Source organism: Anomaloglossus baeobatrachus, chromosome 3, assembly GCF_048569485.1.
Source record: "Anomaloglossus baeobatrachus isolate aAnoBae1 chromosome 3, aAnoBae1.hap1, whole genome shotgun sequence".
Lineage (NCBI taxonomy): Eukaryota > Metazoa > Chordata > Amphibia > Anura > Aromobatidae > Anomaloglossus > Anomaloglossus baeobatrachus.
This window is the reverse complement of record NC_134355.1, coordinates 697,389,316-697,402,452: the sequence shown is the minus strand read 5'-3', so window position 1 is coordinate 697,402,452 and position 13,137 is coordinate 697,389,316. Positions and strand designations below refer to the sequence as shown.

Below are 13,137 nucleotides of genomic sequence, written 5' to 3'. Positions count from 1 at the left end.
ATAATATGACAAAAAGAAATCAGCAAAAACAAAGAGACAATTGCCGGTGCTCAGTAGAGCTCAAGTTGCCGACAATAAGATCCTGCTGTCGGATTCCATCCCATAGACACCCTCCCTTCTAGTCACTTTTCAAAAGTCAGTCGATAAGTACAATTCTCCTCAAGGTAGCAGCATCCAGCAGCAGAGTGGCGCAGCGGAAGCGTGCTGGGCCCATAACCCAGAGGTCGATGGATCGAAACCATCCTCTGCTATGAGATCATTTTCATAGAAGTCGCCAAATCTCTTCTGTCAACACAAATGCGTTTCTGATCAAAAATATAAACCAAAGGCTCAAATCCCTGCTCATCGCATGCTGATGGACAAAGAAGAATTCCCCACGTCACAGCATTTCCTATAGCCCGGGTGTTTTTCAGCCCCACAGCCAAAAAGACCAATGGCTCTGCATGCGTATTTGCTGCGTCGCAACTTTCTTCTCCAAATTATTAAGGCTTTTTTCATGCCTTACCACTCAGTTCTGCACATATGTGCAAAGGGTTTGCTTGGAAGAGGTGTGCATGTATTCATAAGCCCCCCGTCACCCTATAAACTCCTCCGATGATCTTCTACTATGGCAAAATGGTATCCGCACTTAAAAAAAAAAAAAAAAAAAAAAAAGCGATCTACTTTTCAGAAATCAGTTGCCATGTAACAATGCAACGTCACACCTGACTTTATGTGAAAGCCACCACAGGGTGTGGGAAGAAAGTAAAGGCAAGTCTACCATGCCAGGGGGGATTAGCTCAAGTGGTAGAGCGCTCGCTTAGCATGCGAGAGGTAGCGGGATCGATGCCCGCATTCTCCAAAGCTGATTTTGTTTTTTTCACATGGTAGTAGAGAGTTTCTTTTTACCTCATGCTCAAGGCTCCAACAGCTAAAACTAGGAGGCTTTCAAGCATGAGCAAAACATGCCTTCGATAGCTCAGCTGGTAGAGCGGAGGACTGTAGCAGTAAATCAGCAATCCTTAGGTCGCTGGTTCAATTCCGGCTCGAAGGATTTTTTTGTGAATTCTATCGGATGGTTCATCCTCCTGGTCAACACAGCCCAGGTATGCTCCTTCTGTCCATCTACAACAGGTCTTTTAGAAAGGTTTCCTCCGTTGTACCCGAGGAGGTCAAAACAAAGGCAGAGAGCAACAGAGATTTACTTGTTGGGAGAGCAGCTCAGCTGAAACCCAACATGGAATCTTTTCCACCCATAACATGCGATGCCAGCAAAAGAGACCATGGTTCCTGGGAAAACACGGCTAAGCTCCTTCCCTCTATCGACAAAGAGCTCTTTTAGAAAGGTCTCTTCTGTAGTATCTAGGGAGTTCAAAAGGTAGGTAGCGAGCAAGCAACAGGGCTTTTTATTGGAAGAGCAGATGAAAGCCAACGTGGAATCTTCTTCCCCCGTAGCATGCTACTCAAGCAAAAGTGGCCCATGTCCCTGGGTGGGCTTGAACCACCAACCTTTCGGTTAACAGCCGAACGCGCTAACCGATTGCGCCACAGAGACGCGGCTGTCTGGCCTTTCCACGGGAACTCCCAGCCAGGCCAGGCGCAGGTTCCTCAGGGGAACCTTTGAACATAATATGACAAAAAGAAATCAGCAAAAACAAAGAGACAATTGCCGGTGCTCAGTAGAGCTCAAGTTGCCGACAATAAGATCCTGCTGTCGGATTCCATCCCATAGACACCCTCCCTTCTAGTCACTTTTCAAAAGTCAGTCGATAAGTACAATTCTCCTCAAGGTAGCAGCATCCAGCAGCAGAGTGGCGCAGCGGAAGCGTGCTGGGCCCATAACCCAGAGGTCGATGGATCGAAACCATCCTCTGCTATGAGATCATTTTCATAGAAGTCGCCAAATCTCTTCTGTCAACACAAACGCGTTTCTGATCAAAAATATAAACCAAAGGCCCAAATCCCTGCTCATCACATGCTGATGGAAAAAGAAGAATTCCCCACGTCACAGCATTTCCTATAGCCCGGGTGTTTTTCAGCCCCACAGCCAAATAGACCAATGGCTCTGCATGCGTATTTGCTGCGTCGCAACTTTCTTCTCCAAATTATTAAGGCTTTTTTCATGCCTTACCACTCAGTTCTGCACATATGTGCAAAGGGTTTGCTTGGAAGAGGTGTGCATGTATTCATAAGCCCCCCGTCACCCTATAAACTCCTCCGATGATCTTCTACTATGGCAAAATGGTATCCGCACTTAAAAAAAAAAAAAAAAAAAAAAAAGCGATCTACTTTTCAGAAATCAGTTGCCATGTAACAATGCAACGTCACACCTGACTTTATGTGAAAGCCACCACAGGGTGTGGGAAGAAAGTAAAGGCAAGTCTACCATGCCAGGGGGGTTAGCTCAAGTGGTAGAGCGCTCGCTTAGCATGCGAGAGGTAGCGGGATCGATGCCCGCATTCTCCAAAGCTGATTTTGTTTTTTTCACATGGTAGTAGAGAGTTTCTTTTTACCTCATGCGCAAGGCTCCAACAGCTAAAACTAGGAGGCTTTCAAGCATGAGCAAAACATGCCTTCGATAGCTCAGCTGGTAGAGCGGAGGACTGTAGCAGTAAATTAGCAATCCTTAGGTCGCTGGTTCAATTCCGGCTCGAAGGAATTTTTTGTGAATTCTATCGGATGGTTCATCCTCCTGGTCAACACAGCCCAGGTATGCTCCTTCTGTCCATCTACAACAGGTCTTTTAGAAAGGTTTCCTCCGTTGTACCCGAGGAGGTCAAAACAAAGGCAGAGAGCAACAGACATTTACTTGTTGGGAGAGCAGCTCAGCTGAAAACCAACATGGAATCTTTTCCACCCATAACATGCGATGCCAGCAAAAGAGACCATGGTTCCTGGGAAAGCACGGCTAAGCTCCTTCCCTCTATCGACAAAGAGCTCTTTTAGAAAGGTCTCTTCTGTAGTATCTAGGGAGTTCAAAAGGTAGGTAGCGAGCAAGCAACAGGGCTTTTTATTGGAAGAGCAGATGAAAGCCAACTTGGAATCTTCTTCCCCCGTAGCATGCTACTCAAGCAAAAGTGGCCCATGTCCCTGGGTGGGCTTGAACCACCAACCTTTCGGTTAACAGCCGAACGCGCTAACCGATTGCGCCACAGAGACGCGGCTGTCTGGCATTTCCACGGGAACTCCCAGCCAGGCCAGGCGCAGGTTCCTCAGGGGAACCTTTGAACATAATATGACAAAAAGAAATCAGCAAAAACAAAGAGACAATTGCCGGTGCTCAGTAGAGCTCAAGTTGCCGACAATAAGATCCTGCTGTCGGATTCCATCCCATAGACACCCTCCCTTCTAGTCACTTTTCAAAAGTCAGTCGATAAGTACAATTCTCCTCAAGGTAGCAGCATCCAGCAGCAGAGTGGCGCAGCGGAAGCGTGCTGGGCCCATAACCCAGAGGTCGATGGATCGAAACCATCCTCTGCTATGAGATCATTTTCATAGAAGTCGCCAAATCTCTTCTGTCAACACAAACGCGTTTCTGATCAAAAATATAAACCAAAGGCTCAAATCCCTGCTCATCGCATGCTGATGGACAAAGAAGAATTCCCCACGTCACAGCATTTCCTATAGCCCGGGTGTTTTTCAGCCCCACAGCCAAAAAGACCAATGGCTCTGCATGCGTATTTGCTGCGTCGCAACTTTCTTCTCCAAATTATTAAGGCTTTTTTCATGCCTTACCACTCAGTTCTGCACATATGTGCAAAGGGTTTGCTTGGAAGAGGTGTGCATGTATTCATAAGCCCCCCGTCACCCTATAAACTCCTCCGATAATCTTCTACTATGGCAAAATGGTATCCGCACTTAAAAAAAAAAAAAAAAAGCGATCTACTTTTCAGAAATCAGTTGCCATGTAACAATGCAACGTCACACCTGACTTTATGTGAAAGCCACCACAGGGTGTGGGAAGAAAGTAAAGGCTAGTCTACCATGCCAGGGGGATTAGCTCAAGTGGTAGAGCGCTCGCTTAGCATGCGAGAGATAGCGGGATCGATGCCCGCATTCTCCAAAGCTGATTTTGTTTTTTTCACATGGTAGTAGAGAGTTTCTTTTTACCTCATGCGCAAGGCTCCAACAGCTAAAACTAGGAGGCTTTCAAGCATGAGCAAAACATGCCTTCGATAGCTCAGCTGGTAGAGCGGAGGACTCTAGCAGTAAATTAGCAATCCTTAGGTCGCTGGTTCAATTCCGGCTCGAAGGAATTTTTTGTGAATTCTATCGGATGGTTCATCCTCCTGGTCAACACAGCCCAGGTATGCTCCTTCAGTCCATCTAAAACAGGTCTTTTAGAAAGGTTTCCTCCGTTGTACCCGAGGAGGTCAAAACAAAGGCAGAGAGCAACAGAGATTTACTTGTTGGGAGAGCAGCTCAGCTGAAAACCAACATGGAATCTTTTCCACCCATAACATGCGATGCCAGCAAAAGAGACCATGGTTCCTGGGAAAGCACGGCTAAGCTCCTTCCCTCTATCGACAAAGAGCTCTTTTAGAAAGGTCTCTTCTGTAGTATCTAGGGAGTTCAAAAGGTAGGTAGCGAGCAAGCAACAGGGCTTTTTATTGGAAGAGCAGATGAAAGCCAACGTGGAATCTTCTTCCCCCGTAGCATGCTACTCAAGCAAAAGTGGCCCATGTCCCTGGGTGGGCTTGAACCACCAACCTTTCGGTTAACAGCCGAACGCGCTAACCGATTGCGCCACAGAGACGCAGATGTCTGGCCTTTCCACGGGAACTCCCAGCCAGGCCAGGCGCAGGTTCCTCAGGGGAACCTTTGAACATAATATGACAAAAAGAAATCAGCAAAAACAAAGAGACAATTGCCGGTGCTCAGTAGAGCTCAAGTTGCCGACAATAAGATCCTGCTGTCGGATTCCATCCCATAGACACCCTCCCTTCTAGTCACTTTTCAAAAGTCAGTCGATAAGTACAATTCTCCTCAAGGTAGCAGCATCCAGCAGCAGAGTGGCGCAGCGGAAGCGTGCTGGGCCCATAACCCAGAGGTCGATGGATCGAAACCATCCTCTGCTATGAGATCATTTTCATAGAAGTCGCCAAATCTCTTCTGTCAACACAAACGCGTTTCTGATCAAAAATATAAACCAAAGGCCCAAATCCCTGCTCATCACATGCTGATGGAAAAAGAAGAATTCCCCACGTCACAGCATTTCCTATAGCCCGGGTGTTTTTCAGCCCCACAGCCAAAAAGACCAATGGCTCTGCATGCGTATTTGCTGCGTCGCAACTTTCTTCTCCAAATTATTAAGGCTTTTTTCATGCCTTACCACTCAGTTCTGCACATATGTGCAAAGGGTTTGCTTGGAAGAGGTGTGCATGTATTCATAAGCCCCCCGTCACCCTATAAACTCCTCCGATGATCTTCTACTATGGCAAAATGGTATCCGCACTTAAAAAAAAAAAAAAAAAAAAAAAGCGATCTACTTTTCAGAAATCAGTTGCCATGTAACAATGCAACGTCATACCTGACTTTATGTGAAAGCCACCACAGGGTGTGGGAAGAAAGTAAAGGCAAGTCTACCATGCCAGGGGGGTTAGCTCAAGTGGTAGAGCGCTCGCTTAGCATGCGAGAGGTAGCGGGATCGATGCCCGCATTCTCCAAAGCTGATTTTGTTTTTTTCACATGGTAGTAGAGAGTTTCTTTTTACCTCATGCGCAAGGCTCCAACAGCTAAAACTAGGAGGCTTTCAAGCATGAGCAAAACATGCCTTCGATAGCTCAGCTGGTAGAGCGGAGGACTGTAGCAGTAAATTAGCAATCCTTAGGTCGCTGGTTCAATTCCGGCTCGAAGGAATTTTTTGTGAATTCTATCGGATGGTTCATCCTCCTGGTCAACACAGCCCAGGTATGCTCCTTCAGTCCATCTAAAACAGGTCTTTTAGAAAGGTTTCCTCCGTTGTACCCGAGGAGGTCAAAACAAAGGCAGAGAGCAACAGAGATTTACTTGTTGGGAGAGCAGCTCAGCTGAAAACCAACATGGAATCTTTTCCACCCATAACATGCGATGCCAGCAAAAGAGACCATGGTTCCTGGGAAAGCACGGCTAAGCTCCTTCCCTCTATCGACAAAGAGCTCTTTTAGAAAGGTGTCTTCTGTAGTATCTAGGGAGTTCAAAAGGTAGGTAGCGAGCAAGCAACAGGGCTTTTTATTGGAAAAGCAAAAGTGGCCCACGTCCCTGGGTGGGCTTGAACCACCAACCTTTCGGTTAACAGCCGAACGCGCTAACCGATTGCGCCACAGAGACGCAGATGTCTGGCCTTTCCACGGGAACTCCCAGCCAGGCCAGGTGCAGGTTCCTCAGGGGAACCTTTGAACATAATATGACAAAAAGAAATCAGCAAAAACAAAGAGACAATTGCCTGTGCTCAGTAGAGCTCAAGTTGCCGACAATAAGATCCTGCTGTCGGATTCCATCCCATAGACACCCTCCCTTCTAGTCACTTTTCAAAAGTCAGTCGATAAGTACAATTCTCCTCAAGGTAGCAGCATCCAGCAGCAGAGTGGCGCAGCGGAAGCGTGCTGGGCCCATAACCCAGAGGTCGATGGATCGAAACCATCCTCTGCTATGAGATCATTTTCATAGAAGTCGCCAAATCTCTTCTGTCAACACAAACGCGTTTCTGATCAAAAATATAAACCAAATGCTCAAATCCCTGCTCATCGCATGCTGATGGACAAAGACGAATTCCCCACGTCACAGCATTTCCTATAGCCCGGGTGTTTTTCAGCCCCACAGCCAAAAAGACCAATGGCTCTGCATGCGTATTTGCTGCGTCGCAACTTTCTTCTCCAAATTATTAAGGCTTTTTTCATGCCTTACCACTGAGTTCTGCACATATGTGCAAAGGGTTTGCTTGGAAGAGGTGTGCATGTATTCATAAGCCCCCCGTCACCCTATAAACTCCTCCGATGATCTTCTACTATGGCAAAATGGTATCCGCACTTAAAAGAAAAAAAAAAAAAAAAAGCGATCTACTTTTCAGAAATCAGTTGCCATGTAACAATGCAACGTCACACCTGACTTTATGTGAAAGCCACCACAGGGTGTGGGAAGAAAGTAAAGGCAAGTCTACCATGCCAGGGGGGATTAGCTCAAGTGGTAGAGCGCTCGCTTAGCATGCGAGAGGTAGCGGGATCGATGCCCGCATTCTCCAAAGCTGATTTTGTTTTTTTCACATGGTAGTAGAGAGTTTCTTTTTACCTCATGCTCAAGGCTCCAACAGCTAAAACTAGGAGGCTTTCAAGCATGAGCAAAACATGCCTTCGATAGCTCAGCTGGTAGAGCGGAGGACTGTAGCAGTAAATCAGCAATCCTTAGGTCGCTGGTTCAATTCCGGCTCGAAGGAATTTTTTGTGAATTCTATCGGATGGTTCATCCTCCTGGTCAACACAGCCCAGGTATGCTCCTTCTGTCCATCTACAACAGGTCTTTTAGAAAGGTTTCCTCCGTTGTACCTGAGGAGGTCAAAACAAAGGCAGAGAGCAACAGAGATTTACTTGTTGGGAGAGCAGCTCAGCTGAAACCCAACATGGAATCTTTTCCACCCATAACATGCGATGCCAGCAAAAGAGACCATGGTTCCTGGGAAAACACGGCTAAGCTCCTTCCCTCTATCGACAAAGAGCTCTTTTAGAAAGGTCTCTTCTGTAGTATCTAGGGAGTTCAAAAGGTAGGTAGCGAGCAAGCAACAGGGCTTTTTATTGGAAGAGCAGAAGAAAACAAACGTGGAATCTTCTTCCCCCGTAGCATGCTACTCAAGCAAAAGTGGCCCACGTCCCTGGGTGGGCTTGAACCACCAACCTTTCGGTTAACAGCCGAACGCGCTAACCGATTGCGCCACAGAGACGCAGATGTCTGGCCTTTCCACGGGAACTCCCAGCCAGGCCAGGCGCAGGTTCCTCAGGGGAACCTTTGAACATAATATGACAAAAAGAAATCAGCAAAAACAAAGAGACAATTGCCGGTGCTCAGTAGAGCTCAAGTTGCCGACAATAAGATCCTGCTGTCGGATTCCATCCCATAGACACCCTCCCTTCTAGTCACTTTTCAAAAGTCAGTCGATAAGTACAATTCTCCTCAAGGTAGCAGCATCCAGCAGCAGAGTGGCGCAGCGGAAGCGTGCTGGGCCCATAACCCAGAGGTCGATGGATCGAAACCATCCTCTGCTATGAGATCATTTTCATAGAAGTCGCCAAATCTCTTCTGTCAACACAAACGCGTTTCTGATCAAAAATATAAACCAAAGGCCCAAATCCCTGCTCATCACATGCTAATGGAAAAAGAAGAATTCCCCACGTCACAGCATTTCCTATAGCCCGGGTGTTTTTCAGCCCCACAGCCAAAAAGACCAATGGCTCTGCATGCGTATTTGCTGCGTCGCAACTTTCTTCTCCAAATTATTAAGGCTTTTTTCATGCCTTACCACTCAGTTCTGCACATATGTGCAAAGGGTTTGCTTGGAAGAGGTGTGCATGTATTCATAAGCCCCCCGTCACCCTATAAACTCCTCCGATGATCTTCTACTATGGCAAAATGGTATCCGCACTTAAAAAAAAAAAAAAAGCGATCTACTTTTCAGAAATCAGTTGCCATGTAACAATGCAACGTCACACCTGACTTTATGTGAAAGCCACCACAGGGTGTGGGAAGAAAGTAAAGGCAAGTCTACCATGCCAGGGGGGATTAGCTCAAGTGGTAGAGCGCTCGCTTAGCATGCGAGAGGTAGCGGGATCGATGCCCGCATTCTCCAAAGCTGATTTTGTTTTTTTCACATGGTAGAAGAGAGTTTCTTTTTACCTCATGCGCAAGGCTCCAACAGCTAAAACTAGGAGGCTTTCAAGCATGAGCAAAACATGCCTTCGATAGCTCAGCTGGTAGAGCGGAGGACTGTAGCAGTAAATTAGCAATCCTTAGGTCGCTGGTTCAATTCCGGCTCGAAGGAATTTTTTGTGAATTCTATCGGATGGTTCATCCTCCTGGTCAACACAGCCCAGGTATGCTCCTTCAGTCCATCTAAAACAGGTCTTTTAGAAAGGTTTCCTCCGTTGTACCCGAGGAGGTCAAAACAAAGGCAGAGAGCAACAGAGATTTACTTGTTGGGAGAGCAGCTCAGCTGAAACCCAACATGGAATCTTTTCCACCCATAACATGCGATGCCAGCAAAAGAGACCATGGTCCCTGGGAAAACACGGCTAAGCTCCTTCCCTCTATCGACAAAGAGCTCTTTTAGAAAGGTCTCTTCTGTAGTATCTAGGGAGTTCAAAAGGTAGGTAGCGAGCAAGCAACAGGGCTTTTTATTGGAAAAGCAAAAGTGGCCCACGTCCCTGGGTGGGCTTGAACCACCAACCTTTCGGTTATCAGCCGAACGCGCTAACCGATTGCGCCACAGAGACGCAGATGTCTGGCCTTTCCACGGGAACTCCCAGCCAGGCCAGGCGCAGGTTCCTCAGGGGAACCTTTGAACATAATATGACAAAAAGAAATCAGCAAAAACAAAGAGACAATTGCCGGTGCTCAGTAGAGCTCAAGTTGCCGGCAATAAGATCCTGCTGTCGGATTCCATCCCATAGACACCCTCCCTTCTAGTCACTTTTCAAAAGTCAGTCGATAAGTACAATTCTCCTCAAGGTAGCAGCATCCAGCAGCAGAGTGGCGCAGCGGAAGCGTGCTGGGCCCATAACCCAGAGGTCGATGGATCGAAACCATCCTCTGCTATGAGATCATTTTCATAGAAGTCGCCAAATCTCTTCTGTCAACACAAACGCGTTTCTGATCAAAAATATAAACCAAAGGCCCAAATCCCTGCTCATCACATGCTGATGGAAAAAGAAGAATTCCCCACGTCACAGCATTTCCTATAGCCCGGGTGTTTTTCAGCCCCACAGCCAAAAAGACCAATGGCTCTGCATGCGTATTTGCTGCGTCGCAACTTTCTTCTCCAAATTATTAAGGCTTTTTTCATGCCTTACCACTCAGTTCTGCACATATGTGCAAAGGGTTTGCTTGGAAGAGGTGTGCATGTATTCATAAGCCCCCCGTCACCCTATAAACTCCTCCGATGATCTTCTACTATGGCAAAATGGTATCCGCACTTAAAAAAAAAAAAAAAAAAAAGCGATCTACTTTTCAGAAATCAGTTGCCATGTAACAATGCAACGTCACACCTGACTTTATGTGAAAGCCACCACAGGGTGTGGGAAGAAAGTAAAGGCAAGTCTACCATGCCAGGGGGGTTAGCTCAAGTGGTAGAGCGCTCGCTTAGCATGCGAGAGGTAGCGGGATCGATGCCCGCATTCTCCAAAGCTGATTTTGTTTTTTTCACATGGTAGTAGAGAGTTTCTTTTTACCTCATGCGCAAGGCTCCAACAGCTAAAACTAGGAGGCTTTCAAGCATGAGCAAAACATGCCTTCGATAGCTCAGCTGGTAGAGCGGAGGACTGTAGCAGTAAATTAGCAATCCTTAGGTCGCTGGTTCAATTCCGGCTCGAAGGAATTTTTTGTGAATTCTATCGGATGGTTCATCCTCCTGGTCAACACAGCCCAGGTATGCTCCTTCAGTCCATCTAAAACAGGTCTTTTAGAAAGGTTTCCTCCGTTGTACCCGAGGAGGTCAAAACAAAGGCAGAGAGCAACAGAGATTTACTTGTTGGGAGAGCAGCTCAGCTGAAAACCAACATGGAATCTTTTCCACCCATAACATGCGATGCCAGCAAAAGAGACCATGGTTCCTGGGAAAACACGGCTAAGCTCCTTCCCTCTATCGACAAAGAGCTCTTTTAGAAAGGTGTCTTCTGTAGTATCTAGGGAGTTCAAAAGGTAGGTAGCGAGCAAGCAACAGGGCTTTTTATTGGAAAAGCAAAAGTGGCCCACGTCCCTGGGTGGGCTTGAACCACCAACCTTTCGGTTAACAGCCGAACGCGCTAACCGATTGCGCCACAGAGACGCAGATGTCTGGCCTTTCCACGGGAACTCCCAGCCAGGCCAGGTGCAGGTTCCTCAGGGGAACCTTTGAACATAATATGACAAAAAGAAATCAGCAAAAACAAAGAGACAATTGCCGGTGCTCAGTAGAGCTCAAGTTGCCGACAATAAGATCCTGCTGTCGGATTCCATCCCATAGACACCCTCCCTTCTAGTCACTTTTCAAAAGTCAGTCGATAAGTACAATTCTCCTCAAGGTAGCAGCATCCAGCAGCAGAGTGGCGCAGCGGAAGCGTGCTTGGCCCATAACCCAGAGGTCGATGGATCGAAACCATCCTCTGCTATGAGATCATTTTCATAGAAGTCGCCAAATCTCTTCTGTCAACACAAACGCGTTTCTGATCAAAAATATAAACCAAAGGCCCAAATCCCTGCTCATCACATGCTGATGGAAAAAGAAGAATTCCCCACGTCACAGCATTTCCTATAGCGGGGGTGTTTTTCAGCCCCACAGCCAAAAAGACCAATGGCTCTGCATGCGTATTTGCTGCGTCGCAACTTTCTGCTCCAAATTATTAAGGCTTTTTTCATGCCTTACCACTCAGTTCTGCACATATGTGCAAAGGGTTTGCTTGGAAGAGGTGTGCATGTATTCATAAGCCCCCCGTCACCCTATAAACTCCTCCGATGATCTTCTACTATGGCAAAATGGTATCCGCACTTAAAAAAAAAAAAAAAAAAAAAGCGATCTACTTTTCAGAAATCAGTTGCCATGTAACAATGCAACGTCACACCTGACTTTATGTGAAAGCCACCACAGGGTGTGGGAAGAAAGTAAAGGCAAGTCTACCATGCCAGGGGGGATTAGCTCAAGTGGTAGAGCGCTCGCTTAGCATGCGAGAGGTAGCGGGATCGATGCCCGCATTCTCCAAAGCTGATTTTGTTTTTTTCACATGGTAGTAGAGAGTTTCTTTTTACCTCATGCTCAAGGCTCCAACAGCTAAAACTAGGAGGCTTTCAAGCATGAGCAAGACATGCCTTCGATAGCTCAGCTGGTAGAGCGGAGGACTGTAGCAGTAAATCAGCAATCCTTAGGTCGCTGGTTCAATTCCGGCTCGAAGGAACTTTTTGTGAATTCTATCGGATGGTTCATCCTCCTGGTCAACACAGCCCAGGTATGCTCCTTCTGTCCATCTACAACAGGTCTTTTAGAAAGGTTTCCTCCGTTGTACCCGAGGAGGTCAAAACAAAGGCAGAGAGCAACAGAGATTTACTTGTTGGGAGAGCAGCTCAGCTGAAACCCAACATGGAATCTTTTCCACCCATAACATGCGATGCCAGCAAAAGAGACCATGGTTCCTGGGAAAACACGGCTAAGCTCCTTCCCTCTATCGACAAAGAGCTCTTTTAGAAAGGTCTCTTCTGTAGTATCTAGGGAGTTCAAAAGGTAGGTAGCGAGCAAGCAACAGGGCTTTTTATTGGAAGAGCAGATGAAAGCCAACGTGGAATCTTCTTCCCCCGTAGCATGCTACTCAAGCAAAAGTGGCCCATGTCCCTGGGTGGGCTTGAACCACCAACCTTTCGGTTAACAGCCGAACGCGCTAACCGATTGCGCCACAGAGACGCGGATGTCTGGCCTTTCCACGGGAACTCCCAGCCCGGCCAGGCGCAGGTTCCTCAGGGGAACCTTTGAACATAATATGACAAAAAGAAATCAGCAAAAACAAAGAGACAATTGCCGGTGCTCAGTAGAGCTCAAGTTGCCGACAATAAGATCCTGCTGTCGGATTCCATCCCATAGACACCCTCCCTTCTAGTCACTTTTCAAAAGTCAGTCGATAAGTACAATTCTCCTCAAGGTAGCAGCATCCAGCAGCAGAGTGGCGCAGCGGAAGCGTGCTGGGCCCATAACCCAGAGGTCGATGGATCGAAACCATCCTCTGCTATGAGATCATTTTCATAGAAGTCGCCAAATCTCTTCTGTCAACACAAACGTGTTTCTGATCAAAAATATAAACCAAAGGCTCAAATCCCTGCTCATCGCATGCTGATGGACAAAGAAGAATTCCCCACGTCACAGCATTTCCTATAGCCCGGGTGTTTTTCAGCCCCACAGCCAAAAAGACCAATGGCTCTGCATGCGTATTTGCTGCGTCGCAACTTTCTTCTCCA

General features: G+C 47.0%; 20 non-coding genes across 20 annotated transcripts; 15 read left to right on the top strand and 5 right to left on the bottom strand.

Annotated features, from left to right (window-relative positions):
- The first annotated feature begins 768 nt into the window (after positions 1–768).
- TRNAA-AGC (transfer RNA alanine (anticodon AGC)) lies at positions 769–841 on the top strand. The gene has a single exon. It is a non-coding gene; the product is annotated as a tRNA-Ala (tRNA).
- Positions 842–947: 106 nt separating this feature from the next.
- Positions 948–1,033, top strand: TRNAY-GUA (transfer RNA tyrosine (anticodon GUA)). The gene is given in 2 exon segments: positions 948–984; positions 998–1,033. It is a non-coding gene; the product is annotated as a tRNA-Tyr (tRNA).
- Positions 1,034–1,460: 427 nt separating this feature from the next.
- Positions 1,461–1,534, bottom strand: TRNAN-GUU (transfer RNA asparagine (anticodon GUU)). The gene has a single exon. It is a non-coding gene; the product is annotated as a tRNA-Asn (tRNA).
- An 838-nt stretch (positions 1,535–2,372) lies between these two features.
- TRNAA-AGC (transfer RNA alanine (anticodon AGC)) lies at positions 2,373–2,445 on the top strand. The gene has a single exon. It is a non-coding gene; the product is annotated as a tRNA-Ala (tRNA).
- A 106-nt stretch (positions 2,446–2,551) lies between these two features.
- TRNAY-GUA (transfer RNA tyrosine (anticodon GUA)) lies at positions 2,552–2,637 on the top strand. The gene is given in 2 exon segments: positions 2,552–2,588; positions 2,602–2,637. It is a non-coding gene; the product is annotated as a tRNA-Tyr (tRNA).
- A 427-nt stretch (positions 2,638–3,064) lies between these two features.
- TRNAN-GUU (transfer RNA asparagine (anticodon GUU)) lies at positions 3,065–3,138 on the bottom strand. Its single transcript has one exon. It is a non-coding gene; the product is annotated as a tRNA-Asn (tRNA).
- An 831-nt stretch (positions 3,139–3,969) lies between these two features.
- TRNAA-AGC (transfer RNA alanine (anticodon AGC)) lies at positions 3,970–4,042 on the top strand. Its single transcript has one exon. It is a non-coding gene; the product is annotated as a tRNA-Ala (tRNA).
- Positions 4,043–4,661: 619 nt separating this feature from the next.
- TRNAN-GUU (transfer RNA asparagine (anticodon GUU)) lies at positions 4,662–4,735 on the bottom strand. Its single transcript has one exon. It is a non-coding gene; the product is annotated as a tRNA-Asn (tRNA).
- An 837-nt stretch (positions 4,736–5,572) lies between these two features.
- On the top strand, positions 5,573–5,645 carry TRNAA-AGC (transfer RNA alanine (anticodon AGC)). The gene has a single exon. It is a non-coding gene; the product is annotated as a tRNA-Ala (tRNA).
- A 106-nt stretch (positions 5,646–5,751) lies between these two features.
- TRNAY-GUA (transfer RNA tyrosine (anticodon GUA)) lies at positions 5,752–5,837 on the top strand. Its single transcript is given in 2 exon segments — positions 5,752–5,788; positions 5,802–5,837. It is a non-coding gene; the product is annotated as a tRNA-Tyr (tRNA).
- Positions 5,838–7,125: 1,288 nt separating this feature from the next.
- Positions 7,126–7,198, top strand: TRNAA-AGC (transfer RNA alanine (anticodon AGC)). The gene has a single exon. It is a non-coding gene; the product is annotated as a tRNA-Ala (tRNA).
- Positions 7,199–7,304: 106 nt separating this feature from the next.
- Positions 7,305–7,390, top strand: TRNAY-GUA (transfer RNA tyrosine (anticodon GUA)). The gene is given in 2 exon segments: positions 7,305–7,341; positions 7,355–7,390. It is a non-coding gene; the product is annotated as a tRNA-Tyr (tRNA).
- Positions 7,391–8,721: 1,331 nt separating this feature from the next.
- On the top strand, positions 8,722–8,794 carry TRNAA-AGC (transfer RNA alanine (anticodon AGC)). Its single transcript has one exon. It is a non-coding gene; the product is annotated as a tRNA-Ala (tRNA).
- A 106-nt stretch (positions 8,795–8,900) lies between these two features.
- On the top strand, positions 8,901–8,986 carry TRNAY-GUA (transfer RNA tyrosine (anticodon GUA)). Its single transcript is given in 2 exon segments — positions 8,901–8,937; positions 8,951–8,986. It is a non-coding gene; the product is annotated as a tRNA-Tyr (tRNA).
- A 377-nt stretch (positions 8,987–9,363) lies between these two features.
- On the bottom strand, positions 9,364–9,437 carry TRNAI-GAU (transfer RNA isoleucine (anticodon GAU)). Its single transcript has one exon. It is a non-coding gene; the product is annotated as a tRNA-Ile (tRNA).
- An 834-nt stretch (positions 9,438–10,271) lies between these two features.
- Positions 10,272–10,344, top strand: TRNAA-AGC (transfer RNA alanine (anticodon AGC)). Its single transcript has one exon. It is a non-coding gene; the product is annotated as a tRNA-Ala (tRNA).
- Positions 10,345–10,450: 106 nt separating this feature from the next.
- Positions 10,451–10,536, top strand: TRNAY-GUA (transfer RNA tyrosine (anticodon GUA)). The gene is given in 2 exon segments: positions 10,451–10,487; positions 10,501–10,536. It is a non-coding gene; the product is annotated as a tRNA-Tyr (tRNA).
- Positions 10,537–11,823: 1,287 nt separating this feature from the next.
- Positions 11,824–11,896, top strand: TRNAA-AGC (transfer RNA alanine (anticodon AGC)). Its single transcript has one exon. It is a non-coding gene; the product is annotated as a tRNA-Ala (tRNA).
- A 106-nt stretch (positions 11,897–12,002) lies between these two features.
- TRNAY-GUA (transfer RNA tyrosine (anticodon GUA)) lies at positions 12,003–12,088 on the top strand. The gene is given in 2 exon segments: positions 12,003–12,039; positions 12,053–12,088. It is a non-coding gene; the product is annotated as a tRNA-Tyr (tRNA).
- A 427-nt stretch (positions 12,089–12,515) lies between these two features.
- Positions 12,516–12,589, bottom strand: TRNAN-GUU (transfer RNA asparagine (anticodon GUU)). Its single transcript has one exon. It is a non-coding gene; the product is annotated as a tRNA-Asn (tRNA).
- Between the last annotated feature and the right edge of the window lie 548 nt (positions 12,590–13,137).